Source organism: Sinocyclocheilus anshuiensis, unplaced genomic scaffold (assembly GCF_001515605.1).
Source record: "Sinocyclocheilus anshuiensis isolate Anshui unplaced genomic scaffold, SAMN03320099.WGS_v1.1 scaffold159, whole genome shotgun sequence".
Classification (NCBI taxonomy): Eukaryota; Metazoa; Chordata; class Actinopteri; order Cypriniformes; family Cyprinidae; genus Sinocyclocheilus; species Sinocyclocheilus anshuiensis.
The window spans coordinates 785,092-804,125 of NW_015549567.1; the positions used below are offsets into that span (position 1 = coordinate 785,092).

The 19,034-nt window shown below is 36.9% G+C and overlaps 1 pseudogene; it reads left to right on the forward strand.

The window, feature by feature from the left end:
* Positions 1–11,859: 11,859 nt before the first annotated feature.
* The window catches only part of LOC107657295 (actin-binding LIM protein 2-like), a 66,026-nt pseudogene continuing 58,851 nt past the window's right edge, over positions 11,860–19,034 (forward strand).

Here is a 19,034-nt window from a genome sequence, read left to right on the forward strand (position 1 = left end):
AAAACTATTGTGAAGAGATTAAATAAAGTGATTATTTAATTTGGTCTGTCATCCAATTTGATTGCCCCCCTCACCACTTTCCAAGTAAGATGTCTTGAAAAAGCTTCATTTAACTGCTGATTGTTTGCTCCAACAAATCAAACTTTTTTTCAGTTGTGGTATTAGTGGTTGTCAATCTCATGTAGGATTTCATGCATTAATTGAAAAGACTTACAAGCTGTCTTCAATGCTAGATGGCTTTAATTTTCTTATGCACATTTTCCAATTGTGCAGTTGCGCAATATCAGGGTTGATGCAGTGAACTAAAACCATAAATTCTTTACTTGAAATAAAGATTAACTGAAAAAAAACACCAGTTATTTTAATTTGATGCACTAAAATTAAACTATACTTTAAAAAAAAAAAAATCTTCTTGTTATCATTGTTTCTCCTCTATGCCCCGCCTTTCTGAAACGTGTAAATTTTTTTTTACAAAGCTCATCGGTCTGAAAAGCAAGGTGTGCTGTGATTGGCCAGCTATCCAGTGCGTTGTGATTGGCCAAATACCTCAAGCATGTGACGGAAATGTTACGCCCCTACCATACTGTGATGCCGTCGGGCTGGAGCGACGAGACAAAAACATTAAAACCCATTATAAACGAGGCATTTGTTGCATCCAGTGGGGACATAATTACTGATTATAATGACTTATACTGACGTTTTACGCGTTGCATCGCGCTGCGTAAACCTAAAACCATGTCTGCATTTGTTATCGGAGAAATGACAAACAAGTGCTACTCTACACTGCTCAAAACTCACGTTTGAATCATCAGTGGCAAATCCTTTAAATATGAAAAACGTACTTACATTACAGTTTATAATGACTTATACTGACGTTTTACGCGTTGCATCGCGCTGCGTAAACCTAAAACCATGTCTGCATTTGTTATCGGAGAAATGACAAACAAGTGCTACTCTACACTGCTCAAAACTCACGTTTGAATCATCAGTGGCAAATCCTTTAAATATGAAAAACGTACTTACAGTCTGTGAGTCAGAACAGCCGGCATTGTAGTCTACTCTACCAGGATCAGGAAACAGTCCTCCATAAAATGCGCTGGACACATCTGAATATTTGGATTGAACTGTTCTGGAATGGTGTTGTAAATACGACTTAACCACTGATTTCTAGTCGTGTCCTCTTTTGGAAGGACAAATAAAGTAGTTTCTTTTTCGCAACGAAAAGCACAGCGTCACACACGGCAGCTAGAGTGAGCGGCGGCCGGTGTATTCGACGCAGGAGCGTCCGGCGGGCTTGCGGCAACCACATGTGACGACCCCGGGCTGGACTCCGCTTCGTCCACGGTGAAAGCCGATCTGGCGGTCCACAGCACGAAGTTGATGTATTACTTCAGCGAACAGCACGGATCAGCTCCAGGCATGACGAAGCGGATCTCGTCCTCTTTTTGGAAGGCCAAAGTAGTTTCGCTTTCACAACGAAACGCAGCACCTTCACGACATGGCGGCAGCAACAATACTACAGCGAGAATAAAAGTTACGCCTTCTTTCTTTGCGTGAACATTTGGGCGGCGTTATGCAAATCTTCTAAGAATATCTCTTTGGATTTGATATTTGAGTCTTTGCAACTTTACAGGTCTTTATGCACCAAGAGCTTGTAACACTCCAAAGAGAAAGGCTTTAAAATAAAAATGGAAAATATGAGCTATATAGTATTACAATATTGCTCAGTACAGCCATTTAAATATAATTGTTTGCCTTATTATATTTTGAGCCATAAATTTACATGCCTTTCATAATATCTGTAGATTAGTATTGCTTTAAGCGTGGCGTCACTATGTGCGTAACTCGTCCCGCACGGTTTGTGCTTTGACTAATGGTGGTTATTTAAGTGTCGAGTGGAGGCTTGTTGTGGGCCACCCTGAGGCCCCTGGGGCCCCCAGCTATATCTTGTTACAGATATCTGAGTGGGTTTCTTTCTTGGGACAATACAAAAGGGAAATCCTCACTTTGGGTGGCAAGTTTTGCTTTAAAATGACGTCGAATATTAATCATGATTATTGCTGTGGCTGGTCTTGAGTTTGATTCGCGCACATAAACTCCTCCCAGCCGTCCTGTGTCACAGTGCGTCTCGTGCAGGAATGGTGCTGAGGCAAATACGCACACGCGCATCACAGCCATACGGCAACACCCCGCTCCTGCATGCGCCTGCGACGCTGCGCACTACGTTTATTAGCGGTTCTACAGCGTATAATAACAACGACTTTTCTTCAGTCGGAGGTGCGAGGGCTTATTTCGCGATCTCTTTATTTTATTATTTCATTACCACGTTGGCTCGAGCAATTGTGCACCGGGCGGTTGAAAGATGCACGGAGCGCATTGATGGCTCGGCGTGAATGATGATCTAGAGACATACATGACATTGGACTCTGGAAAGGTCTGCGGATAACGATGAGCACCGGTGAGTGTTGGGAGTGCGTCGCGTATACTAATCTCATTACCTAAAATCTCTGAGTTTTGTTTGTCTGTACGCGGTAGTCTGGTTCCACCCACCTATCCACCAGCGTTTATGTTGCAGTGCAGCCGTGTTGTATGGAAATGCGTAATGTAGTGCTGTCAAAGGTGTATAGAGGCTGTCTCTTGTTTTTTCGTGTGATGTGTAGCGCGTTCAACAGTGTCCCAAGACTCCCTTAGTGTTCTGCATCTGGTGACAACAAACCCTTTGAGTTGGGAAACTTAAGTTATTACTAGGGGTTTTATTAAGGGAAATGTTCTGTTGGGCTTATTTTATTCTGAGAACTGGCACAATTTGTCTATAAATCTTTTTTGTATAGTCTTAATCTTAAGTCTGAATGATGCTTCTCTCCTATATTAACAAAACAAATCCTGTGCATAGTCATGATTTACAGGATGGATGTCTGATGGATTACCTCCTTTACCCCTAAAGGTTGCATTGTACCTTAGTTTAGTAATCTGTATTCTTTTGGTGCTATTTTGAGCCCTTGTACCCCTAAAGGAAGAATTTTTGCACCTTTTTTTCTGACAGTGTAGGTGCATTTGGAAGTCCTATAAAAAGTTTAATAACCCGTATTTTTGTTGATGTATTTAAAGGAATAGGTCTACAACACTGTCATTCACTATGTGGTAGCTTAAGTTAACACTGAGGGTGTTAGAAGGATGGTCTGCACAATCCCAGGTATTAGTTGATTTTGCCGTCAAGGTGGCCAATATCTCTAACCTTAATTAATATTGTCTGTAGTAGACTTGTGCCGGTATTCGGTAATGCTATATATCACGGTAATGAATATGCACGATATTGTTATCGTGGGCACTTCTAAATCCCGTGAATAATTATATAATTAATCTTAGGTATTCCAATATTTAATAACACGTTGTTAAAATTGAAAGTTGCAACTGTTATTTAATGAGCTAACATGAACTAAGACGTGTATTTTTTAACAAAGATTAATAACTTCTGTAGCAAATGTAGCTATTGCTCATTGTGAATGTTAATGCATTAACTAAGGTTAACTAATGAGGTCTTATTGTAAAGTAATACCTATTGGTCTTTATAGTTCTTTTGCACTTTAATCTGTGTAAAACTTTGAACTTTATACATTTTTCTGTATTGCTTTATTGCATTTAAATGTTCAGGTATTTTTGTTATAAGAAAAAAAGTTATTAAACCTGTTATACTGTATTATGACAGCACTTTTTTTTAAAACTAAATTTAAATATCGTGATAACACCGTATACCGTGATTAAAAGCATTAGCAATTAATCGCAACATGAGAATTTGATACCGGCATACCCCTAGTCTGTAGATACAAGTTCCCTTTTTATGTGGTAATGATGTTCTGTAACCTCTATCCCGGGTAGAGTTGCGAAAAGGTGGAAATATTCCAGAAATTTTGGAAACTTTCCAGGATTTTTTGTTTTTGTTTTTAATATTTCAGGGATTTTTGGAATGTTTCCGGAAATTTTCCACCCCTTTGCAACCCTAATCCTGGGTTGCTTTTCCAAAAAGCATCATAATCGTAAATTGACAGACGAGACCGGTGCCAATGGCTTCTGTTCTACATATTGCTGTACATATTCTGTAAGGTTCATAAAGTGGTTGCTTAATTTTAATATGAATGACACATTTTGTTTGAAACAAATGTTATTTCTTTAAAAATGTTGTTCTGGAACAGTGTGTGAACCAATTATGCATAATTTGGTTAATTTATTTTCTGTATAACCTTATTTTCAGGTCAGCATAATTTGTGCCAGAAATTCAACTCATGTGAATCTGACTGATGTAATATCAGAGTATTAGCTAAATCATCATGGGAGTGACTTAGGAGTGAAGTTGGTACATTAGGGCAGTTCTCAACTGGGTTTAGTTGAGGACACAAATTATTTTTATATCAGGCATCAAGTGCTGTTCCAACACGGTGGCATGTATTTTTATTTTTTAATTTTTTTCTCTTTAAGTGAAAGATTAAAATAAATCTGGCGTGGGTGAGCTATTTACTATTACTTTGGGTTATATATTTATAATGCATTTATGCTACCTCTGAGCAGCATTAAACAGTCTGTGTCAAGATGTGCATATAAATGCCATTTCACTTTTGCAGTGTAAATTTGGCATTAATGACATGAATTAGCACCAAAATACTGAGTTTGATTAGATATAAGCACTTTGGCATCTAAAACAAAAGATATGCCAATTTCACCTTTTTTTTTTTTATTTTTTTTTTTAAAGTTGATGAGTCTCTTTATTTTGATGTTGATTGTATGGTTAGTTGCGACTCAGCAGATGAGAACTGCTGTTTTAGGGTATGCAAGTTAAGACTGACTTTCTTTTAGAAGGTATTTGGTTACAATTAAAAAGATTGTGGATTTTGGCTCTTTGCAGAAAAGGCGCAGGCTGAATGTAAAATTGTTACAGCTGTTGGAAGCAAACAGAGAAATAGCTGGTGATATCACAGTAACTGCTACAGTAAGTCCCTGAGAAACAGATACTAGCAATTAGCCCTGAAATCTAGAGTGGGCCTGTGACATTTTCCTTGTCCTGGTTTTATTGGTACTGACTGTGAGGAATGGCCTCCAGCTTATTCATCAAACACTAGCTACGATAGGGACAAAATCAGAAGGCTCATTTTTCACGTAATGTTAAAGAATAGCGTGGAAGCTGTTTTCAGCTATTTAAGGTGCCGTTCTAACCTGCAGAAATCAGAAAGGAGACACAAATTGGATATCACGTATGAAAAAGTTTGAAATATACACCCTTGCCTTCCGCATGAACCCTGGTGGTTTTGTTAATTGAGCCTTGGTTGGATGCATGCTGGGAGAATGCCATTTCATCATCAGCAGGTGTGTTTGGAGGGACATTTCAAGAACAGTATCGGTGTATTTGATACACATACAACATACCCCCCTCCCCATCACATTGTCAAATAGACCTTGGAGTAGTGCCATATTTAACTCTTGACAGGAGTGAAATCAAGGCTGCGATGATAGAAGTGCAGCGTGTTCAGTGGAGATTGTACTGTTGTTTACGAACAACATATTGATTAGCTGAAGAAACTTGTTTATGAAAAGACATTTAGTAGACAAAAGCTCCATAAAACAGTTTTGAAAGTTGTGATTTGGTGGAAATAATTACATGATCTGTCTTATATAGTGCGTGCCATTGAAAAGACTAGTCTGTTATCTCACAACCTTGTTTTTATTGGTTAAATACAGTATGATGTCTAACCTGACTGTTGGTCATTTGATGAGCATCAATGAGTCTGCTCCGAATACTTGGTTAATAAAGCATTGTTTTTAGATTGCATTATCCAATAAATGGTTTGTGTGATTCTTAAAAAGGCCCCTCTACAAATTGAGGCCTTATAAAGGTCTTAAAATCAGAGCAAAAGCCTTAAGTGAATAAAGTCATGGCATTAAATGTTGCACGCATTGCAAAAAATGAATATCTATATTTTGGTTTCCAATACAAAAATCTAAACATTCATATATTAAGAAAATCAAAATGTTTATATTTTGAACAAATCTGTCAGTGGCGTATGAAAACTTTTTTCCTTTTGAGTCAAGTTGATTTTTCGATTCAAGATTCACAGAAAATGAGACGTTTTCTTATTTTGCTTCTGAAGTAAATGTATTTTGATTTTAAGAATCTTTAGACTTTGCACTGGAAAACAAGGTAAAACTCGACAAAATTACTGAGGGAAAAAAATCACTACTTTTTTTGTAGTGTGGTTGTTTACACATTCTAGTGGTTGGGAGCAGAGCCATTTAAGCCTTTATAGTTATTTATTTTTATCATCTTATATGCATATATGCAGAAACCTGTACAAAAATCACTTTTTTTTTTTTTTGGCCATCACTTTCAACAACTATCATGGGCATAATACACTATTTTATAAATTTTTTTTAAATGCATTATGTATTTTCGGTTATAATACGTGACTCAATTTACATACATGTGCATGTATTTGAGTTATTGAAAGATGCTATAGTAACCTGTCTTTTTAGACAAACCCTTTTTACAGTCACACCATTAAACATTTGATTGCGCACATGTATGTGCTAATGATTTGATATTTGTTATTGGTGTTTGCTTTGAGCTGAGTTTTTACTCAAAGGCAAAAGTAATTTGTTAATATGACCAGTTATTTGCACTTTTTTGCAAAATAGGCTTCTTTTTACCCATTAAACCCTAAAGGCAAGCTGGCCAGAGATGACCAGCTGCTTTACTTGTGTGTGTGTGTGTGTGTGTGTGTGTGTGTACGTGTGTGTGTGTGTGTGTGTGTACGGGTGTCTGTGTGCGTATTCTGCCTTTAACTTTCTTCAAATGCTCAAAATAACTTTTTGCTCTGTCACATGTTTTTATGATTGTACCATGCCTCTGCACAACAGTAAGAAAATTCAAATGATGCAATTTTCTTTGAACATTTTCATTCTTTTATTGGAATGTAGCTCTGCTGAATATAGTACTGCTGAGTCAGTGAACAGTTTGCATGTCACCCCAGATGGAGGCTCATCTGGTTTGACCAAATTTTGTTGCCAGCTTATGAGATATTGAAACAATGTCAACCATTTTGCGAGCAGTTTGCATACGTGTATACACTTTCCTTAATACACTTTGAATATGTCTAAATATATCTTCAGGCTGTCATTTGTCTGATCAAGCATGTCTTTTATCCCAAAATTCAAGGCAGCTCCTTTGGTTCAGCAAAAAACATCTTGTTGAATTGCTTTGTGCTATGTAGTGTTCTTGAGTTGGTTCTGTGGTTCTTATTTGCTTATTAAAAACGATGTTCTAATTAATTTGTGTGTCAGGCTCAGAAATGTACTTTTCCATTAGGTGGCAATTGCCCCTGGAATTGATTTCCAAGGACCTTTTTTAAAAACCTTTCTAAGGGCATTTTAGGATTTTAATATTTAATGTTTCTGTGTTGTCTTGTCAAATACTTAAATATAAATTGAAATCATTTCAATGAATCAGAATACTATAGGTTGTTTTTAGTACAATTAATCAACATCAGCACTTTTACAGTAATTTTTACACTTGCAAAGGTTAAACAGAAGCTACATCTGATCTGATACTGCTGCTTAAAGGTGGTGCACATAAAATATGAATTATTATAAAAATAAATTATGCTATACAGACAGAACCATTTATTAATTGATTTTTTTTTCTTGATAGCATGAACAAAACGTTTATTTATTCATTATTTATTATTTATTTATTTTAACTGGGAAAGATTTATATATAGAAAACAAACTAAATGTCTCTGTATGGTCACTGCATTCATACACTAACAGAAATGTGTGTGATTTGGCTTTAATGCTCAATTGAAAAATGAGTAAAAGAAATCTTTGATTTAACGTGAGCAGATCTAAGTGTAATGTGACACTTTCACTTTAATTGTGACCATTACATTTAGTTCAATTGTTTCTTTCTTTTTTTTTTTTTTTATCTTAAATATGGGGCGAATTTTGTTAATTTTGGTGGCTTTTTTGCCCAAAGCCCTTGATAATTTCCGAGCTCTGTGTGTGTGTATTGTTGGTGTATCTTTGGAATGGAATGTTACAGCAGAGTGTGATGATTCTCTACCCATCACCCCTCTCGTTCCGCCACGGTAACCAGAAGAGTGCTGAGGTTATGGGGACAAATCCAGAATGTAGCGTCCTCGTGCTAAACTGATAGGTCAGGTCTGAATTTACTGGTGGTCAGTGTTCTCAGATTAGGAGCTATAAATCAGCTGCTAGAACAGAAAAATTCGATTTTTTTTTTTTTCTTTTCTTTTTTTCTTATGTTTTGGTTAAAAATTGAAGGAAAATTGTAGTGAAATTTCAACAATCTTTGTGAAACCGGAACTCAAACTACAGTAATGTTTTTGTAATACAATATTTTTAAAATAACTTTATACATTTTTGCTAAAATAATGACTGTTTCCAGACAGGTTTCAGAACACTCCCCTGTCTGCCATTAGTTGCGCAAACGGATAGTCCTGCCATATACGCCATTGGTTGAACCAGTGTTGCTGCGGTGTCAGGCAGGGATGCGTTTTCTATACAACTTGCTGTTTTTGCTAAAATAGTGCAATGCGTTTTTGAAGAAATGACTACTCTCAAAGCCGCAGTAACTTGGTGTTAATGATGCAGGTATTATTTGTGTAATAACTTCAGCTAATTAATCAGTTTGAGCTTGAATTAACGTCAGATTTAGCTGTAAATAAAGAAAATGACTCCAATATTTTTGTTCTCTGCTGTTTTGCTTTATTTCCAGATGTTTGATTCAATCGTGGCTTAGCTTTCACTTCATAAAATGTTGCTTACCTTCTGTTGACAAACTAAAAAATATTGAATAATTAAGATAATTACCAAAAAAAACCGCAAGTAACGCTTTGAATTAAACATGACATTCTAAGTAAAAAGACTGAAACGGTATTTTCTTGTACAACCTATTCCAGTAATCTTTGGTTTATTTACAACTTTAAAAAAAATCTTTAAATGGTTTACAGTTGTCTTCATTGTCTTTCCATAATCTAATGCAGTGTTTCCCAACCTGTTTTTTTAGTCGCGGCACCCTTTGGAAATTTTTAACTTGTGGCACCCTATAAAATTAATTGTCACAATATTTGAATTTCTAAATTCGATATGATAATTTGAAAAGTATAGATATTCGGTACAACAATCAGAACATGCGAGCATAACATAGCGGTTAGCAGATCAAGGGCAGCGTTACCAGAGTTGCCCATTTACCACACCATGTTACAACACAGTAGGGCTATTGCAGACAGAAACAATACTGTACTACATCGATGTTTCCTGTTGGCTCAATTTTTGAGTGGACTTTGCTGTTCCGATTCGCATGAACGGTATATGAGTGGAGCGACTGAGCGGAGCGCACACGCATAGAGCGGGATAATACGCAGAGCGTCACACCACGTGAAAGTGAAACCTGAGCGGTGAACTAATTTTCGGCAGCCGAAATTTCGGTGCATCTCTAATTATTGGCGACATCAGAAATGGATATTATATAATAGATGCTTTTTTGAACATTTTAGCAATTTAAAAATATCAAAGGATTTTTTACACGGCACCCCTGCTCTCGACAGACGGCACCCCGGTTGGGAAACACTGATCTAATGTACTGTAGTTCTCACCCTCAGCTGCTGAGATTTGACACCTGAGCACTGCTGCTGTGCTTTAGAGTCTCAGGTTACGTGGAGAGAGTAAAGGAGCTCTGTAAATTATTCATGACTTGAATCTGAAGGGTGTCTGAGTTGGAGCAAGCAGAGTACATCCCCATCCCTGTTTCTCTCTCTCTCGCTCTCTGTTATCGCTCTCCTTCTGTGGCCCCTATTACGCTCTCCATTAGCTCAGGAAAAGAGGATATAGGATGAAGTTGAAGTAAAAGAGTTGAAGGACTTTTAAATGTAGATCAAAGTGTAGAGAGTGAAGTTGAGCTATTTTGACACTGGCAGTGTTCGTGTACAGAATGTGAGTGTGTACGTTGTTTTTTTTGGATCCTGATGAGGTCACAATATTCAATTCAAACATTGCTTGTACTATAAACTCTCTTACATGAATGAAGTATGCATACACACACAATTTTACATGATATATTTTGTTTTATTTTATTACTAAAAATGCTTCTAAAAAGATTGTTTACCTGACTATATCCAGAAGAGGTCACTTATGTGTAACACTTATCTTTGTAGATTTGGTTGGGTATCCTAAACAATTTAAGTGGTTTTGGTGTTTGCCAACTTATCTGCTTCTGGCTATCCTACCGTCTCTATTGATCATGCTGTCCAGATGATAAATAGCCTGAAAATATCCTATAATTTTTGTAAGCAAATTTGTTTAAGATGATGACTACATACAGAGAAGAAAACGCCCACAGGGTGTCAAATTTTTAAAATAAATCATCTCGACGGACAGAAAAATGAGCACAGATTAGTCAGGCACATGTTCTCTATCTTTGCAAATCATACAAAGGGAATTATGTAATGTGTTTTCTCTGAATGCCGAGCTTGGCTCGCTCACTCTATCGCTCCTTTTTTCTGTTTTGCCATGTCTCACTTTAGAACAATGCCGCTTTCATTATTTTTGTTTCCATGGATTGCCAGCACAGATTTTCAGCAGTCTAAACAATTTTTAATGGTGCTGACAAACTGAAGCCAAATGCTTATGGCAGCAAATTTAGCTCTCATAAAAAAAATCCGTAATCAATTACTTGTTTTAAGCCCCTGACAGGTGCTAGCTGCCCGTTCACAAGCCTGATCATTATTCAGGACTTATAGAGAACATGTGAGAGAGTGAGATAGCAGTATGACATTGACATTGGCTGGAGTGAGGGGTCTTCAGAACTGGAAAAGATTTGAGCCCCTCTGATCTCTTGAACGCATTAATTAAATGGACCGGGTGTGTGAAAAGTTCTGCGGTTCATAAATACCTGTCATGACTCTGTTCATATTTGAGAACTTTCATTAGAGCGACTGCATTCAAGTGTGGTCTTGCTAACAGAGCACTGATGATAAAATCTCCGCTTGAAACTGTTGTTACAGGCATCCAATCCATCAAAATCCAGTCCTTTTCCAAGGAAAGGTGGATTCAAAATGACAAGGAAAACACAAACAAGTCAATATTAGGCATGATCTCATGTGCAAAGGTATGTAGTAATAAAATAAAGGGTTAGAGTCAGATAGGGCTGAGTGTGGCATTATGGGATAGCAACGGATGCAGTTGGTCACTCTGGTTTTGGTTGCCTGTTTCATGTTTATTTGGGACATCCTACATTGTAAAAATTGATTTCATTTTGTTTCGCTATATCCTCGTGTATATTATTTTTATATTAAATAAACTTATTTATATTTTTCTATTATTAGTAATTAAAGTGCTAGAAAAGTGGAACAATACTTTTTTTTGGATGTCTCTAAGATGAAATATAAATAATAATAATAGTCCTAATAATAATTTGAGACATCCTATATATCCTATGGTACAGGCCTATCCTAATTTCATTTAATTGTGGGCTAGGCCTATATATTATGAATAATGTGAGACTTCCAACATTTGGAAAAGTAAAAAAAACAAACCAAAAAAAAATGATGGAATGTAAAATATGCTACATTATATAAATATAAAAATATATTTTGATGACATTCCAGTGTCCTATAGACCTGACATAAGTTTATAGCCTAAAACGCGGAAACCTTTAGCTAAATGTATGCAGCATGTTTCTCACGTTGATAACAGGTTGATACATAGGCCTACATTTTTTTTTTTTTCCCCCAACCGGGCTGAATGATAGTCCAGCTGCGTACCTCACACAGAGAAAATACGGTAAACGCCCTCAGATATTTGGGAAGGGGTGTTATGTTTTTGATCGAGAAGCTTCTATTTATAATGGATTGCTGCAATAGCTCGAGTGTGAGGCGGGAATCATATGACCTGCGTTCATTCCTGTAGTTTCGCTGTGACGCGCTGTGTGAAGCGCATTTCTCCGTCGCTCGCGAGAGGAGCTCCGCATTAACATGTCCCAGACCGCTGTGCTCCACTGAAATACTGTCGGATATATATATATATTTTTAAACAGCAGGCTCATTCTCTTATTTACAGAATAGACGTGATTACGGGAGACGATGCCTGAAGAAAAAGGTAATGTTGCGCTTTGACGCTCTGTCTGGTTTTTTATTATTTCAGATGGCGGTTCTGCCGCTTTGTAAATGGGATCCTGTCATGTACATGTTGATTTCATTTTAGTAATGTCGAGGCTTGATATATTATAATGTTATGACATTCAACCTGTTTTTCATCACTGAATTTTGAGCTTTACAGATTATGGCATTTTCATTCATGATGCATTTTAGTAAGCATGCATAGCAAATATACAGTCATACAATGAGAGTAGTATTTTTGTTAGATTGAGGCTCTGCAAAACATTATTATGATGGTTCTGGTTGTCTATTAAAACAATAACAGTCCATCTAGACTGAGAATATGCATGGTTTTGGCAGAAGGACATGCTGTTGACTCCAGGAGCTCAGATGCAATCTGGTTTCATTGGACAGCAGTCTAGAGATGTTTTGCTTGTGTGTGTGTGTGTGTGTGTGTGTGTGTGTGTGTGTGATAGGAGACAGTGAAAACATGGAGGGGAGGGGGAACAGATGCTGACATGTAGTTATTTTTTGAGTGCCAATTAAAAAGAAATTGATTATTATTAGAGGTTTGCATGTCTATACTGTGAGGCTAAAAACCAAGGTTTTATTTTGATTGTCATGTTTAGACACTGCAATGATGTCTACATAAGAAAGGCAGATAATTGCTTTTAAAATGTGTTCAGTGTGTATTAAGGTTATAGCAGGCAAAAATTGAAAATTTCATGTGAATTGGTGTTAAAGGGGTCATATGATGCGATTTCAATTTTTCCTTTCTCTTTGGAGTGTTACAAGCTCTTGGTGCATAAAGAAGATCTGTAAAGTTGCAAAGACTAAAGTCTCAAATCCAAAGAGATATTCTTTATAAAAGTTAAGTCAACCACGCCTACCTAAAATGGCTCGTTCTAACACGCCCCCACATGTCTACATCACTATGTGGGAAGATTTGCATAACGCCGCCCAAATGCTCCGCTTCGTCTGGCCTAGAGCTGATCTGTGCTGGTCACTGAGGGAATACATCAACTTAGTGCTGTGATCGCCGGATCGGCTTTCACCGTGGACGAAGCAGAGTCCAGCCCGGGGAGGGCATAGAGGAGAAACAATAATGTACAGTATGTGGCAAATAATGTGTTTTTTCAACTTTAAACCGCATAAACACATTTCATTACACCAAATACACAAAATAATGTTCTTTTTAGCAGCATCATATGACCCCTTTAAGACTGGTGGTTGATGTAGATAGATAAGCTTGGTTGGTTGCCAGTGAATACAGCATGTGATCCTTTACTCTGCAATTAGTTTTAAAAACATTTGCTGTTTTTAAATATTCAAAACACTTTGAAAACAGAAATTGTGTATTATCCAGTGACAGTGCTGACTTTGTAACTGAGAATAGGAATCTTTTTTAATTTTTTTTTATTTTTTTTTTTAAAGGAATAGTTCACCCCAAATTTAAAATCTGCTGAAAATGTACTCATCCAAGATATCAATGAGTTTGTTTTAATTTGAACTGGTTTGCAGAAATTTTAGCATTACATCACTTGCTCACCAATGGATTCCCTATCATGAATGGGTGCCGTCAGAATGAGAGTTCAAACAGCTGATGAAAACATCACGATATTCCATTGTATGACTGGAGTGAAAAGCTGTGTTTGTAATAAACAAATCTATCATTAAGTTGTTTTTAACATTAAACCGTTGCCTCCTTTATCCAAAGTATTGTTTTTTGCACTAAAAAAGTTGTCTCGTCTGAATCAGGAGAGAAATATGCACAGATCAAGCACTGCTTACAAGCGAAAACAGTTCTAATGGTGACATTTTTATCAGCTGTTTGAAATATCATTCTGACAGCAAAACAGTAGATAATCAATAATCAGGCAGTATTGGCACCCAACACTTTGAGATCACAAGCAATACTCTAAATTGCTTGGATGGCCTTACTGCCACACTTTCACAAGGGCAAACACATCACTGTTGGAAGAGTCTCAGCAGCTGCAGAAATACCTTGGTGCTGACCTTGGTGACAGTAAACAAACTCTCTTTCTGTGCTCCGCCTCTTCTCTAATGCAGGAAAACAGCTCTGAAAGAAATATTAAGAAATTAAATATAAAAGTTAGTTGTTGTTTTTGCAAATTTGAACTGGATGTCTACAATCTGATTCTTGCTCTGCAAACGTAATAGTGTATTTCTGTTTCATTTGAGCACGAAATTGGTATATCAATGAACATAAGTGCACCAATATAATCTGTGGCATTGAGTCTTGGATGTTTATCTTGCTATTTCACTACCACAATGAATGAGACTTTGGTTAAGTGCTTTAAATCCATTACTGTGGTTCCTGTTGTTGTCCTCCCAGGCAGAAAGCTGCTGAAATGGAGTTACTTCTGGCTGCCTCAAAATGGGCACTTTATGCTCATGAGCGTGTAATTTGCTTTAAAAGCCTTTAATCATCCTGCCATGTCCGAGGATCATCCTCAGAAATTAGTGCTTTAAGTTTCTTATAGAGAGATGCAAGCATCTCTTGGAGTATTTGCTGTGACTTTACCACCAAAATCTTTTAATTTGGCAGGATTTTCCTCACCAGTGCACAGTAAGCTACTTGTTTTTCCTCAGCCGTCTGAAAATTGTTAAACGTTTACCTGTAGATCTAAATGAAAAGGAGTATGTACAGCTGCACATTGATGTATGTACTAGCTTGTGGAGTTCCAAGTTATACGAAACAATTATAATTTAATAACACTTACTTTTTTTTTCTTTGCATATTTATTTGTCTTGAAGAAGTCTCTTGAAACTTCTCATTGGCTGTTTCACCTTGCACAGTTGATAACCTGATGTGTGACATTTAATACAGAAGAATCATCAAAATGTGACTGTGACCATTAGGTCACTTTGAGGTCAAGACATGACTTAATATGTTTCATGAACTTATACACTTCAGTTGAAGTGAATGAAGAGATGGTGAATGCAGGAGATGAAAATATTAACCTATCGCTACTTATAGGGAACATCAAACAGCTTCGACATGCACAGTGTGATATTTGAGGAATGGCGAATGGGGCTCTTATATAACTCATAACTATAGAAGTAAGCTGCAGTATTGAATTATGCTGCAGCACAAGAGTAATAGGATGAATGCTTTAGTATTCAAAGGCTTTCTATTATTCAATCATACCCCAAACCCCACAATTGCATTTGCAAAATAAGGCAAATGACGAGTGATTTTTGGCTAGTTGAATGGCAGAGAGATCCTGCGGTGGAAATCGGAGCCTTTCAATTACACAGTCATGTCAGCCATGCGCATGGACCTCAAGCAGAATGTAGTAGGGCATAATGGAATCCCCAAGGGTTGACTAGATGCTCTATTTATGGAGAACCTGCTTAAAGATAGATGACACTGGCTGTATGAAGAAGTAAGTTGGTTGAAAGTAAGGTGTGTGTGTTTAGCGACATGTGGAACAAACTCCTCCCTTACGCTGACCTTTAGTTGGTCGTGCTTACAGAGGTTTTGATGATATATTATGTGGACATCTGAAGCATGCAGATGAGTGTATGAAGAGAGCGGGTGTGGCAGTGAAGTACGGCTTCATGCCTTTATTACTTTAACCACAGATCTTTGGCTCAGGTTGAAAGGAATCAGAGATTTGGGAAATCTCTGGATTGTTTTTGTACTTCATGAGAACTTGATGATGATCCACCCTGACTCATTGAGTCCTTATCAGAGGAGATGTGCTTAGTCTTATAAGATTCAATCACCGTTTTCTCCTTTTTATGATGTGGTTTGCTAGTTTATGGAAGCTTTGTGCTGGCTGGAACCACAATCTCTTTATACACCCTATAGTACTCTTGACAGACATTGTGACTCGAAAGCTATAGTAATAGTTTGCCGTTTCTTTCTTCTGCACTGAAGTTATTTTGCAAAATGTCTGTTTTTTTTTTGTACATAAAATGAAAGTCAGTTGTTTGGGCTCCAACATACTTTTCTTGTTATGCAGAAGAATGAAAAATATTCAACGTAAATTAATTCTGGTTCACAATGTCTTCGTCGTTTTGAGTTAAGAGTCTCAGATGCTGAGAGGTACAAAGTGCATGAATGTTTAATGAGGTAACCTTTTAGACGGTTTATGATTGGCTGTTTTTTGCCATAACATTTAACCCCTTTTCAAGAACTGTGAAATGAACTTACATAATATTGTAGTGTTTATTAGTATTTTGAATCCGTTTCTATTTCTGTATTTTTAGTTGTAATTTCAGTTTCAGTTTTAGAAATTTTATGTGCTTTTGCCATTTTTATTATTATTATTATTATTATTTTTTTAATTACATGTACAAGAGCTGAACTGAGCTGAATGATGACATAACTGAATTCAATGATGAACTGCCTTTTTGCATTATTGACACTATTTTTGCGTTATTGACACTAGGGCTGCACGATAAATCGCATGCTATATTTAACGCGCAGCTTGTTAGTAAAGCCGGTTCTGTAATCAGCGGTAAATCTCCATCACGTGCGTGCTTTCACGTGGAGCAGCATTTACTACACCGAGCCGTTGTTCACTGACAAGCTGCACAAAACGTGCAAAATATGATCGTGGTTTTGCCTGTATCGCATGCGATTTATCGTGCAGCCCTAATTGACACACTATTTTCCTATTTAATGCTGTACAGTTGCTTTGACACAATCTGTATCGTTAAAAGCGCTATATAAATAAAGGTGACTTGACTTGACTTGAAATAAAATTGCAATAATTGAAAAAAAGTAAATAAAAATGTATGTAAACGTATTTATTCTAGGGATGCACCGAAATGAAGAATTCTTGGCCGAAATCGAACCGAAAATGTTTTTACCACTGAATAAATTAAATAGCCAAAATGTTTTTTTTTACGGTTTAAAGAAAAAAATAAGCAATTAGAAAACAACAATTTAAAAATATTTATTTAACACTGAACATGTTTTAACATTCTAGCAGACAACATACCAACAAAGCACAATTTAACTTTATTTTTTGTCCATTTTTGAGGTCCCCTTCTTGAATCAGGCATGTATTTTTTACTGTACAAATAAATGCGATAACCTTAAGCAAAAATATCACAGTTTCACTGTATCGCAGTATTGTCGTTACAGCTATAAAATGTGTTATTTTTAAATGACTGGGTAAAAAAAAAACAACTTTTTTTTCACTGAACACAATCTATTTTGTTTTTGAGCAATATACAGAATATTAGGAACAGTAGAATATGTTTTTTTTTTCTTTGATTTGTTTCAACATCTTTATTTAACCTAAATCTGTAATTACAGTTATTTAATTTTAGTTATATAATTCATATACATATAATTTCATATCATTTGCAGCACGTAAAACAACTTTTATTTAAATGCTGAATCGATTATAGCCTGGAAAGCGAGCAAATAGCGTTTTCATATAACGCTAATCAATAAAAAGCTGTCACTCACTTCAATTTATCGCAATCTCACGATTCCGTGATATGAAGCTCTCAGAACTGCCAATAATACATCGTGTCTATGTGTGGCGTTTAGCATTCAGTGAATTCTGACTGTGTCACCCTGTATCTACCTCCAGCTGCATTTCGCGCGTCATCAGAATCACGTGATTGCAAACAAACTATATGAACTATACAGAGACGAGATTAAAAGAAAATAGCATGTAAACTTTTCTGAAGACAGTCAGTTCCCCTCAGAAACACATTCATATAAACCCCCAAATCAATATTGAGGATTTTCTTCCAATAGTTCGTGCATCATGACCAGTGAGTGATCTGCCTGCTACAGTATTTTTCTCTGTGCGTCCGTCTTCAACGTCTTTGGCCTGTGTTAATGGGCATTTACAGACTTCATATTTTCACATAAATTACATTTTGGAAAACGATTGCATTGCAACGCAGTTTGTGCAAGTCCAGAACAGAGACGAGTTGCTTGCAATAAGACAAAAAACGGCCAGTTGCCGATCGCGTAAGTTCCAGGGGAAGCTCCTTAAATTCGGCCATCCTACACACACATGACTGACAGCTCGCTCGCACCAACAGGAGGAGGAGGGTCGTGTTACTCTCTACACTTCACTCAACCTGAGGGATTCCTACACTTTCGAGGAGACGTGAAAAACAGCGCATACCGCAGGAACGGTATAACGGAAAATATTAGCGGTTTTGAAACCGTGACATTTTCAAATCGCGGTATACCTTGAAACCGGTTATCAGCCCATGCCTACTGAGCAGAAGAGAATTCTTTTAAAACATTAGAAAATATTACAGATCCCAGTTTGAACACTACAGTGCCATGAAAAGGTTTTTCCCCCCTTACTGTTTTTTTATTTTATTTTTTGCATATTTGTCACACTTAAAAGATTCAGATCATCAAACAAATTTTAATATTACACAAAGATAATGCAAGTGAATACAAAATGCAGTTTTTAAAAGATGATTTCATTTATTAAGGGAAAAAAGCTGTCCAAAGCTACCTGGCCCTATGTGAAAAATGTATTGCCCCCTCCTGTTAAATCATGAAAGAACTGTGATAAACCAAATTATTTTAGAAAGCTGAGTTAAATTTCACTAGCCACACCCAGGCCTGATTACTGCCAGACCTATTGAATCAAGAAATCACTTAAATAGAACCGGTCTGACAAAGTGAAGCATGCTTTAAGAGCAGCACATCATGAAGAAATTCAAGAACAGATGAGAAACAGAATAGTTGACATGTATCAGTCTGGAAAGGGTTATAAAGCCATTTCTAAGGCGTTGGGACTCCAGCGAACCACGGTCAGAGCCATTATCCACAAATGAAGAAAACTTGGAACAGTGGTGAACCTTCCCAGGACTGGCCGGCCAACCAAAATTACTCCAAGAGCACAACGACGACTC